The sequence below is a fragment of the Ammospiza nelsoni genome, chromosome 16, assembly GCF_027579445.1.
Source record: "Ammospiza nelsoni isolate bAmmNel1 chromosome 16, bAmmNel1.pri, whole genome shotgun sequence".
In the NCBI taxonomy this organism is placed as follows: Eukaryota; Metazoa; Chordata; class Aves; order Passeriformes; family Passerellidae; genus Ammospiza; species Ammospiza nelsoni.
This window is the reverse complement of record NC_080648.1, coordinates 9,596,913-9,609,553: the sequence shown is the minus strand read 5'-3', so window position 1 is coordinate 9,609,553 and position 12,641 is coordinate 9,596,913.

The window sequence follows — 12,641 nt, the reverse complement described above, 5'->3', positions numbered from 1 at the left end:
TTTTTCATTACAAGGTCTGTTGCCCTGTTATTAACACTGAAAATCACTAATCTATGAAATTTCCTATCTTGATTAAAAATAGAATATGTAGATTGTGTTATCCTTATTGAGGTGCACTCATTGAGGTTTTTTGAAAGATTAAGTGAAACCAGATTTAATCCTTTTGTACTATTCTGTAAACAATGTTGAAATGTTGGTATTTAAGAAAGTTGATGGGGTTAAGAACTGGAGTTGAGTTTCACAGGTGTACTCAGGCCACTGAAATATTTAAAATGGAGATAACATGAATTGGGGGATCCTTGTGTTATTTGATCACAAAGATGACCCTCATTATCAGCTGGCTCTGCAAGGCAGTAGCATTATGTTGTATATTTTTGTCAGCACCTCCAGCACCATCTTGCTGTGTCACATGGTGGCTTGTGAGGACTGATGGAAGTGCTTTTTGTCTCTCTGGGGAAAATGTTTGTGGTCTTTACATAACTGTTCTCCCTCTGAAAGTAAATTAAAACTTCAAAAGTACCCACACAGCATAGTTTTTCCATTGCAACAGGCCCTAATGACTCACTTCAAATGTATCCTTTCAGGTTAACTCATACTTATTGTTAATAGTTAAATTTCCAAATTGTAACAGGGTGAACATTCTTGAGTTGCAGTGACTGGGGTGAGGAACAGCAGATCATCCCTTATAAAGGTGCAAAGCTTTTTCAACATCTAAATGGCGCTTTTAGTATTAGCTGACAAATACTACCAGTTAATCTGGAATAGGTTTTCATTTCTAATGCATTCTGACTGTGAATCCTAACAGCTGGAGTGCCAGATGTTCAGAAAAGGAGAATTATATTCCACATTGTTTGGGGAGGAAAAGGATGGAGCAAAGGGCATAATGGCATCATGCAGAAATTAAGCCAAAATCTTCCAAGCTGCAATGTCGCATTTTCAGTATCATTCCTGGGAAAGATTCTCTGCATTGGAATAGGTGATCCCTAGAGAAGGAAAGCTGTCTTTGATCCTGAGTACAGAGGGTTTGGGCTGGATTGTACCACAAACTGACATATAATATCCTAGCAGTTTTGGGGCACTTTGAGAGCCAACCTTCTTTTGTGCAATTTGTTATAATTTTATCTTAACATAAGGTGTGCAGTGTATCCAGGGGCACTCCCAGGGAGCGGTTCAGGGGTTGGGGAGGAGGTGTCATTTGAAGTCCTCTGCAGTGGCTGAGTGGTTTGTGAGAAGGATGTCCTGTATCATACTTGGTCTGCACAGGACTGATCTGCAGAAAGAGCTTGTTAAAGAGAACCAGGACTGCAAACTGGGCAGTTTCTTTAGCTTCCAATCCCAGAAAAACCCTGTGCTGATCCTTTCTCATTTCAGTGTGATATTTTGGGTATCACAGCACAAACAAGATGTATTTTGCTGCTGGTGGGCAGTGGCTGTGAGAATAAAAGGATCCTTCTGTCGTCTCTAACACTTGCCTGGAGTGCTGCCTGCTCTTGCCTGGGCCTGGGCAAGCAGGCATTAAAACTATTAAATAAAACTTGTATTGCAAAAAGAACTCAGTGGTGAGGCAGAGGAAGGTATTTTATCTTGCAAGCAAGCTTACCTTGCTGGGGCTGTGAAACCATCATTGCTGAGGACAATTTTTTTCAAAATAATACCCAGGAGAAAAATAGTAATCACCTTAGATATAAAAATATTTTATTTTTCACAGCTTTCCCTGATGCTGGCCAGCCCTTGGAGCCGCCAGCAGGGGGGAGTGTGGCTGCACCATAGAAAGCACCTGGCAGGAAGCAAAGGGCTGGGAAAGTGCAAAATAAGTTCAAGAATGAGTGTTAGGATAAATTCCTTTGGACAAATCTGGCACTATCAGACAGGCATCATGAGCCCATAGAGCAACCAAGATGTGAAGGGGTGTTAAGGGGTGTTTATTTACTTAAAAAAACCCCCCCAATTAATTTTATTAAAAAAATATTAAAGAAACAAGAGTTTTTTACCTTGGAGTAATGACTTCAGTGATTTTACACTGTCTTTTCCAGTCTAAATGATTCTATCTTCTTCTTGCACTGCATTCCCAGACCTTTATTTTTTAGTTTTGTCCTGAAAAATGTGTGTCTCTAACATCAGAAGCTCTTATGTATTAATCCATCTCAGCTGTAATAGGTTTATAAGAATAAAAACTGTCTTTATTCCTGGGGGGCTCAGAAAAATGTCCTCCAGCTTTGAAATCACACAGTTCTTCTCTAACTCAGGGAACAATAAATTTGTTTCCTCAATCTAACATATATTTCTATTTTTGTGCAAGAGGAAAACATTGGAAAACAAAGACACCAATCTCCCTAAATGTTACTGCATGGGAGCAGAACTTATTAGAAAGAAAAAAAATGTTGCTATTTATAGGATTGTAATATGATGAATTTTACCTGACAGCACCTAACCTTTTCCAGGGCAATATACAAATGATTGCTATGTGCTTGAGTAAATACAGATTTAGAAATACTTCACCAAAACACCAGTTAATTGATCAATTACATGCACACTGCTAATACCTAGTTCTTGTTGAACTCGATGACTGAAAAGTGGTTTATTTTATGTCTGTAAATAGTTTGCCTGCCTAATTACTTGCTTAGCCATTTCTCCTTCCAATTACACACATGTGCAGCCATCATATGGGAATTGCTAATGCCTGTGGAGCTGCAATGTTGGGCAAAGATGTCTTAGAAACTCAGGAAAGAAATTTCTTCATTTGGGAGAAACATAAAAATTCTCGGCTCTACAGCAGCTGCTGTATCTGGGGGGATCTCCAGTAAAGGCCTCCTCCCTTCCCCAGTACTAGTTTCCAGTGCTGAAAAAGGCTCCAAACCAACAAACAACGCTGGGAATTGTGCATCATCTGCAGCATCCATTTGTCATCCTCCTTCTTGAAGTCTTGACCATTGGAGGGGTCCTGTGGAAGATGCACAGATGAGTTATTCCATGCCTAACAGCTGAGAGCAGGAGAGGGTGTCTGTGGGGGGATAGAATGTAAAAAAATAAAGGTAGTGCAGAAGATAATCTCACCCCTGAGGAGTTGCAGCTGTACTAATTACCAAAGATTAGGAACAGGCCTGCCCTTAATGGGCCACAGCTGTGTCCAATGAGGGTGAGGGCTATAAAAGGGTGGGTTAGCTGGATGTTGGAGGTTTTTTGGCTGTGCTGAGGAGCAGAAGGAGTCAGTGCTCTGAGGAACTGCCCATGAGAAGTCACTGAGAAGGTATGAGAGCTTTGCAATGAGCTAACAGGGTGTCCTATCCCTGTCCTCAGAAACCCCAGCCCCAGAGTAACTCAAGTCAGTCCTGTATTGCTGATTCATTTTCATGTTTACAGCAGCAATTAACTTCTGCTAAAATTGATTGTAACTCCCACCAGGGAGCACTCAGAGCAGAGTTCTGCTAACGTTCAGAGGACTCTGATGTGCCTCTGAAGCCTGGCAGTCCTTCGTGCTATTCCTTTTTATACTCTATCCAAAACATCAAATTAAACATAAGAGTCAAAACAGTCACTAAAATTGGTATAGCTATTAGCATGCCTCTTTACCCAAGATTAGGGTGATAGATTTCCTAACAAATGTTAATCAGAATTGCTAAAAGAAAAAGATTACTATCATGGTGGCACCCACCAAGCATTCAGGTTTACTTCTTGCTTTATTTCTCTGTAACTTGCCAGTTCTAGGACAAAAAACAAAATCCAGAGGTGAAAACAGCATCAGCAGAGATAATGATAAAAATTTTTTGTGTCTTTCTGTCCAGTTTCTTGTTGCCTTGAGTGCTGTTTAATTCCCTCCCTACAATGAATTGCAAACAGATGCTTATGTAATTGAGGGCTGAGGTTTAGAGAGGATGGTCCAGGCTCTGAAGCTGCTACTCAGGCTGGATTACACTTCCTTCAAAAGCAATCCCACCAGCTTTGGTACAATAAACAAAACAATACTGAAGGGAAAAAAAAAAGCCTAAAATAAACTGAGCACTGTGTTCTGTAAAGGAAAACTGTTCCTATTGAAATGCTTCTGACAGCTTGTGCTGAAGTTGCAGGAAGGACAAAGTGGTCTCTTAACAGGTTTGCTTCTTTTTGCCAGATGGTCTCAATCTTGTTTGGGTTTACAGAGCTCTTCCCCCCTCTGTCTGAATTGCTTCTGAGATTAATGTCAGTGGTTTCTGCAGGAGGCTCCTCAGAGAGTGAGGAGCAGAGGGGCAACGTTCTGAGTGAGGGAAGTAAAGAAAAGCAAATGCAGAAAATCATGGGGAGTTTTGGCTGATTTGCCTTGGGTTGAGAGCAGGGGGAATGTGATTTCTTCCCCCTCTCTCTGCTGACACCTTGGCTCGAGGAAGGATGCCCTGCTGGGGTATGGGTGGGAGCTGCCAACTGTGAAAGGAGGAAAATATGCCACTTCTCTAAAAGTAAACTCTCTTTTTCCATCATTTATGACACCTGCTGCAAAGCAAGTCTCAAAATGCCCTGCTGATAGAGGGAAGGAGTTGCCTACATTCCCTGTAAAATTAGGGAAGTCTTCTTGGGAAGGTGGAGCCACCTCAGTGTTTAGGGCTGGGGATGGGCAGGTAGATCTTGCATAAACACTCAACAAGAGTTTCTCTGCTGCACCAGCAAAGCTCCCCACGCTGCCATCAACCCCCTCAGCCTGGTTATGTTCTCCCCACTCCCAGGAATAGCTTGGGCTTGCTGAGCCTTAGTTTGCTCTGAGGAACCCAGCAGAGATGAGGGCATTCAAACCAAGCAGCCAGTTTTCTATTTCAGAAGAGGTTATCTTGAAATATTTACTATAGAGGGGCTGATGGAGCCAGCATGTTGATGTCAAAATATCTGACTGACATGTTGGTTTTCAAATAGCCCTTTGCTCTTGAGATACTTAAAAGATTTTCAAACATATTCTTCTGTCTCTGGGGATGTAATCTGCTTGTTGCATTTCTGGTCTGCTAAAGACTGTCTTTTTGCTTCAGGTGAGAGTATTTGAATGTCATAATTCCTTCTGCTTCCTAAGTGGGGCATTTACAGATTTTTATACCAGCAATTTGTTGTGGAAATTACTAGTTGGATAAAGGTCTTCACTACAGAAATTATTTACAAAATGCATCTCCTATTACTATCAATCTTCTTAAAAATAAAAGGAAAGAAAAGCCAAACCCTCAAATATTTTCTGCTTTTGAAAACACCAAAAGCCTGTTGCTTCTAGCAGAGCCTACTCATCCTCTTCTGTGTGACTGAAGCTTGGGCCATGGTTTAGATTTCATGTGCAGAATGTAACTGTCCCAAACTCAGAATTTCAGGAACATTTGGCATCTGAAAGGTGCAAAATGATGTATCTGACTCCCTTCCTCTCCACTTAGACTTTCACTATTTTAACACATTTTAGGGCTTACATTTAAAATTTTGCCTTTCCCTTTTTTTAAGACAGATTACCACTTTATAAATAAACATATGAGAATTATGAAAACTCTGGAGAAAGATGGGTTTTGTGGTGATAAATTATGCAGCAGCCCTGTCAGTGATGTGTGTTCATTAACAGCGTGATGCTACATGTATTTTATTTGATGGCAAGCTGCACAATGAGACTTCCCTTGCCTGTGCAGCTGATCCACACATCCTCATTAAGCAGCAGAATGCCAGCCCTGCACGTGCTGCAGCCTGGAGTGATCCCCAGGAGGGTCAGGGGCTGGACCACAGCTCCATCCTGGCAGTGCTGCTGCCTTCAGGGGCTGTTTCTGGTTCCTGTGCCCCAGCTGGGCTCAGGTATGCTGCCGTGTACCTACATCTCCTTGCAATAACACAGCAATAAAACTGCAAGATGCCTACAATCTGTTTGTAATCTCCAGAATATCACCACCTGCATCCTGTGACTAAAGGATGTAAATACTTCACTCTGAGCAGAGTGGCCAAAACTTTCCTGAGGCTCCACTGCCAAGTGAACAGTTTTAGTTTTGCAGAAGTTGTAAAGCCTTTTTTCCCCCAACAATGTAGCTTTTGTCCCCTTTTTTGTTTTGTTTGTTTTTGTTTTTCCCTTTTGCTCACTTTTCTTCCCAGGGAGCCTGTTGTTCAAAGCTCAGCCCCAGGATTTGCAGAGCCTTAGGCTGCTCCAGGTTACAGCTATCCTGGAGGCTCTAGATGAGATGCTTTGCAGAAAAATTGTGAACAGCACCTGGCTTGTTCTGTATTACAGAGGGAGAGAGGCTGTTTGATTAGGTGTGTGTTTTCCAGTCCACCCAGGTGTCTTTTCCAGCTGCAACACTCTCTTAATCTGAGGTAGGAAGCTGGTATGAGCTATGAACACATTTATTACTGAACAGCAGCAATGGGATATGTAGAATGTGCAGGCAATAAAAACATGGACACTTTCCAACTGCTCTTGGCAAAATGCTTGATTTGGTTGAGATTTATCATAACAAATCATCTCTGCTGGAGGTGGGCTTTCAAATACTCAGGAATGTGGGAGGGTGTACAAAGGTGTTTGTGGTGGAAGAGCAGCAGCCACAGCAGTGGGGCTGAAGCTGTGACAAACTCCAGCAGAGCTCATCCTTTCTGACACCTGCAAAGTGGCCATGTGCCTTTGCTGTTCTAGAATTTACTACAAATAACTTTCCTGCAGTGCTGTCCAAAGGCCCAAGCTCCACACAGAGCTGTGATGAACATGCTGCTGCACTGTAGAAAACCCCCAAAGTTAAACTGCTCTTAGCCCATTCATGTGATGCATCTCAAGTGCTCCAAGCCTATCCATGTTGTGCAGAATATTCAGCACTCTGCTCTCCTGCTCTTGACTGTGATCTTTGCACAGCAATTGGTATTTTTTGCAGCATCTGATTTATAACCAGGAAGCTTAATCCTCGAAGGGAATTAACACTTCAGTGGCAGCATCATTTACAAGGAATAGCACTTTGCTTGCCTAGAAGATCATCCTTGCTGTAACTAATTAACCCAGCATGCTTAAGTGCTTTGTGCAATTGAGGGTGGAGTTCCATTTACCTCCAGTTAGGTGGAGGGGGCCTGGTGAGCCCCTCCTGCAGAGAGGGAGAGCAGTTCCACTGCTCAGCAGCATTACCACGGGGCTGTGCCAGGGTTTTTGGTAATGGCGGAGCTGCCACAGGGAGCCTGGCAACTACAATTATTTCCATTTAAAAGAAATATCCCATGACTGAGTATTCAGAATACTTAATTAGCTGAAAGCCATGATATCTGTCAATCATGTGTTGCCTCAGATTTTGCATTTAAAGGGCAGAGTTATTACTGAAGACTTATTATTAAAGGAAATTACTGATATGCTTGGCTCAGATCTTATTAAGAAACAAGATTATAGATGAGTAATGTTACCATGGAAAGCTAAACATTCTAATCATACCCCAGCATGTAGTAATAGAGTTTCAAATGCCACACTACCAGGAAACTTAACAAAACCCAGGTGCTAGACAGATACTTGAATATTAGTGAGCACTCAAGGGAACTTTTAAAGGATTGAATTTGTCTTGGGGCTTTGCTGCTGCAGTAGTCAGTCCCCCCTTCTCTCTTGCATGTGTTTGACATGCACAGCATTACCGGGCAATGGAGAATTAAATCCTAGAGGAAATAACCCCCAAAATACCAGATTTCCAAGCATTAGGAATGTCAGGAATGTGTGTCCCACAGAGGCTGCTGTGTTGGCTGCTGGTTCAGTTCACAGGTGCAGTATGTTTTAGTGGTTTGGTGCTCTTCCTGGAAGAACAGGACTCAAGTGCACTCATGATGAGATTAGGAAACTGAAGGGAAAGCCCTGGAATGCAAGAGAGCTTATTTCTGGTGGGCACATTAATAAATAATAATAGAAGTAGTTGCAATAACAACAATAACAACAACAACAACAACAAAATTTTGTCTGTTTCCTAATACTTCCTGTGGTCTCATAATGTTAATAAGATCATAATGAAATTCTGGATAATTTTGGTCTCAGTCATGAAACCAGAGGGGGATGCTCTGGTCTCCTCCAGAATATCAAGTGACAGTGGCTCTCCATGCTGCTGATTAATCACAGTTTCTTCTCATGCAAAGAGAAGTTATGAATATTTGGAGGCATATTCTCTTAGGCGGGATTTGGTGCCTGAACTGTGATTGGTATCAGTAATGAGATAAAGCCATTCTTTACCCTTCTCCTGTCTGTGCATAAAGAACAGGTATTATCAAATTCAGCAAAGAGGTGAATTTGCTGCCAGCCAGGAGAACTTTTTGATTGTATTCCTGTGAAGGAGGCCTGATGTTTAGACCTTAAGGATGTGCGCTAGGGAGTTCCATCATCTTCTATTTGGGAAGACATTTTAGGTGCATTTGATTTGGATTAGTTTGTTTCCTGAGCTCTAATTTCTCAGCCTTATGAATCTGGGAGACAAAATGACAGCTGTTACAAATGGATCAGTGCAGAGGCTGCTGTAAAGAAAATATGGACAAGTTCCTTTCAAAGAGTCAGTGTGGTCTGTGAAATTGGATTCACAGCTCAACAATGTGAGAGGATGCATGAAGAGGCCATGCCTAATCCCAAATACTCTCAGAGTGTGGGAGCAGTCTCTCATGGATTTCAGGCTTTGCGGTCCAAGAGCGTCAGACTCACTGATGCTTCTTAATGTCCTACCCAGTCATGTTCTCATTCTCTGTGGAGTAATCCCCTTTAGGTTAGAGCATCATTCCTTAGCTTTTCCTTGCTCCTTTTGCTCCCACTTTTGGAGGGATGCACTCTTGCCTCGCTGAACTGTCCTGCTCTCTCCCAGGACAGGATTGCTGCTCCTTCCTGGCAAGTACCTGTCTGGCACTATCACCCTTCCTCCTTTTCCTTCCCACTTCTCACCTCTGAGTTATTGAACTATGGAATTATTGTTAGGCAAAATATGGGTCCCTCCCAGGTGAAATCTTTCAAGTCCTTTTCCTGAGTTTGTTGGTTAAACCAACAGGTACAGAAATGGCCTCATGTCCCATTTGGTGAGCAGTGAACTGCTCTTGTTAATAGATGAGTGAAGTAGGTAAGTTTTCTTTTTGATCCCTCAAGATGAGGCTAAATAATATCTCATTACTTAATTGGACACGTGTCCAGTTTTAGTGATTTATTATGCCTGAGATGTGGCAGAGGAAAAGACAATGTGTGACTGGGGAATACCCAAGAAAAAAAGCAAACAAAAGGTTGTCCTTCTTGGACACAGCTTTTAAGTTTTAATCAGCTAATATGTATCTATAATATTATCTCAAGAAAATAGATTTTTTTTTGCTAATTAGTTAATCTCCGTCTGGTGCTAATATAAAACTGTGTTTCAGGGTGGTTTGTTGTTGCACAGCTGAAGAGTAAAGCAATTAGTAGTAACATTCACTAAAGCTGAGTCTCCAAACTTACACAAAATGTTTAATGAGACAACTGGGATGCATATGATCGGGAGCCAAATGTGCTGCAAGTTCCTTGCTGTTATTGAACTGCAAACACGTGGTTTGGAGCATCTCCCTCACAACTGCCCTGCTCCTCCCACTCAGCAGGGTTGAGCCTCCCAGGACAGCAGCTCTTGGAATTGGGGTGCTGTGGGCTCAGCTCCCTGTCCAGATGTTTTACAGAGCTGTTGAGTGCTTTCTGCTGCTGCCAGATCTCCAGCAAAGTGAACAGCTTCATTGTAGGCACCGGATTGCAATGTCAGTAATTGATTATTTCAAGTCCTACTGAGATCTTGGCAATCAAATTGCTGGCAGCCTGGAAAATCTTAGCAGTGAGGTAGAAGATCTTTTGATTTGGAACCTTGTATTTTGTGAAGTTGTATGTTTAATTGATGTGGCTATTATTTCACCTGGAAGAAGGTGCATTATCAAATCCCACTTTAGTCAGGAGCCTTATGAATTCCTGTAACTCCAGTCTTAAAAAAATCAAAAAGCATGTACTGTGTGGATCTTGACTTGCAGCCAGCATTCATTGAGCTGAGCCCCAGACCCACATTTGAGAGCTGTTTTTCTGCACACCTGCCTGTGTGCAGGCTTTGGGTGGAGAAGAGGCAAGTTGGGCACTGCTGGCTTGGGCTGGGCTTTAGATGCAGCTTCTTCAAACCTGAGTTTCTTCTGGGACTGGAGGGAAGTTATTCCCAAAGTGCTTGTGGTGCAGGGAGAGCTGGGTCTCCATCTATTCAACGTGGTGGTGCTTAATTCAGGTCCATCAGCCTCACAGGGCATGGGGACCATTATGGGCTGTGAGATTTATAGTTCATCCAGTGCTGTCTTGGTTGTGAGTCCAGCTCTTTATCTCCTTGGTGACAGGATGAGGCTCAGGTGACTGGTAGGGCGCAGACCTATAGGTTTTCATTTTATTTTGTGCAAGTTGGACAGAACTCAGACACCCAGAGTGCTCCATGTTCAGTGCAGCTCACGAGCAGGTGCTTACCAAAATGAAAGCATTGTTATTTTGGATGTCTCACTGACTCATAGCTACGAGATCAGGATGAAGCCCCAGTTTCTGGCTGCTTGTCTCAAAACTTACTTAAAATTGTTCTGTTCTGATTTCACAGTGTCACAGAGTGGTTTGGGTTGGAAGAGACCTTAAAGCTCATCTCATTCCAACCCCCTGCCAAGGGCAGGGACACCTTCCACCAGACCTGGTAGCTCCAAGCCCCATCCAGCCTGGTCTTGGACACTTCTGGGGATGAGGCATCCTCAGCTTCTCTGGGCAATAATTTCTGATATGCAACTTTCACAGTGGAGTAACCTCTTTTTATTTTCATTACAGAGCTGCTGTTAAGAGAGAAAGCTGTCCTTAACAGCCAGTGTGATATTGCTGCCTAACTTGCACCATCTCCCCCAGCTGCCCTCCAGCAGCATTAGTCTAAAACTCAAACAACGAATTTTCTTCAAATGAATAACAGTCCAGAATGAACTCCTAGGGTGTCTGTCTGGAAAAAATGGTCAGCTCCCTAGCAGTAAATGGCAGTGCAGTAAATTAGAAAGGCATTTCATAACTTCAAAATTGATCATTTTTTAAATAAATGTTAATATATTCAAAGGAAATTCTGTGATCCAACTGTGCCAGCCAATGCAAACATTAAAGCTAAGAGTCAATCAAGACCTAATTTTGTGATCATATAATTCAGAATGGCTACGTATTCTTTCTAACTCATTTTTTATTGCTGCAACTCTATTATGGATAGTTGTAAAATTCTGTTTATGCCTATTCGTTCCATTTCTTGACCCTTTTTTAAAATGTAGTTTTTACGATTCATTTTAGGCTGACAACATGTCAAACTCTGCAGGTAATAAGTGTGTTAATAGGAATGCACTCTTTAACCACGGGCTTTCTCAATGCATTACACATCAGTTGCTAATTGGATTTGGAGAAATTGCTAAAATGTCTTATGAAAGTTGGGTCTGCTCCACAGAAGCATTCCTTTGGATCTCAGTGCAATCAATTTCCTGACATCTGGTCCCTTTCCAGTTCCTTATACCCAGAATAGCATCCACATAGTTTGGATCTGCAGAGTGCAGAATTAAAAACTGGCTAAAAGTGACAGAAGTGATCCAGGTCAAAGAAAGCACCAATTTAGTTTCTTAGCTTGGTTTTCTAAAGGAATGACACTTGTGGTATCAGGCTTGCAGTGCTCATGCTTGTGTGGGGGTGTATAATTTCTTGCAACTTTTGAACCTATTAATTCATTTTAACCCTATTTTCTGATAGTAGAGGCTTTGAAGTGATGATATTCCTGCAAAATTAGTGAAAACAAACAGGCAGCAGAGAAAATCCTTTTCAGATATTTAGACTAAGGAAAGGCTACAGTATCACCTCAAGTCCTTGCTGAGCAGTGGGGAATCAGTAGAGGAGAGGGATCCTCTTGCAGGGTGCTGCAGCTGAGCAGAAATCTTCCCCAAAGCCCAGGCTTTTAAATGCAAGCAGGACCTGCACTGGCTCTTGCAGAACTGCTTTTTTAGGTCAATAGGAGAAGAGCTGGGTTTTCCAAGTGAGTCACAAGCCCTGTTATTTTTCTTAATTGCTATAAGACATCTTTCATACCCTGCATTTTATCTTTGGATTCTTTGCCTTGGAGTCAATCCAGAAATAAAGCAATCAGAAAGCTTTGCTGTGTGTACATCTTAATATTACTGGTCTGATGTGCAAGGCTGTAGCTCTGGCTGCTGTGGTATGTTGGTACATCTAATTTTTTTCAGCAATCCATTTAAGCAGCCCCTTGCAGGGGCTGTGCCAGGCAATAATTCCCTTTCTGTTCTTCTGTTAGGTTTATTGTTACTTATAATACAAGGCTGCTGCTTGCTTTCATCTTGCCTTTTTACTGCCTTGCTTATTTTTGTCTTCAATCCCACTGTTGTCTAAAGAGGCCTTTACGAAACAGTGTCTGTCTTCTGTGCACATGTCTTTTATTAATAATTCATTAATCAATTTAGACTAGAGGGAAAAGAAAAGACACCAAAACCAGCAGCTAAAAGTGATCACAGCTCAGGAACAAAGCTGTGCATATTTTGCACCTCTGGCTGCCTCATTTGTGAGTGCTACCTGCAATACTTCTGCCAGAGAGCACTGGAGCTCTGTCTTTGCAGATCAGCTTGAAAAACCCCAAAAAGTTCTTTCTTGCTATATGGAAATGTACTTCCTGGGAAATCAATTGATATTG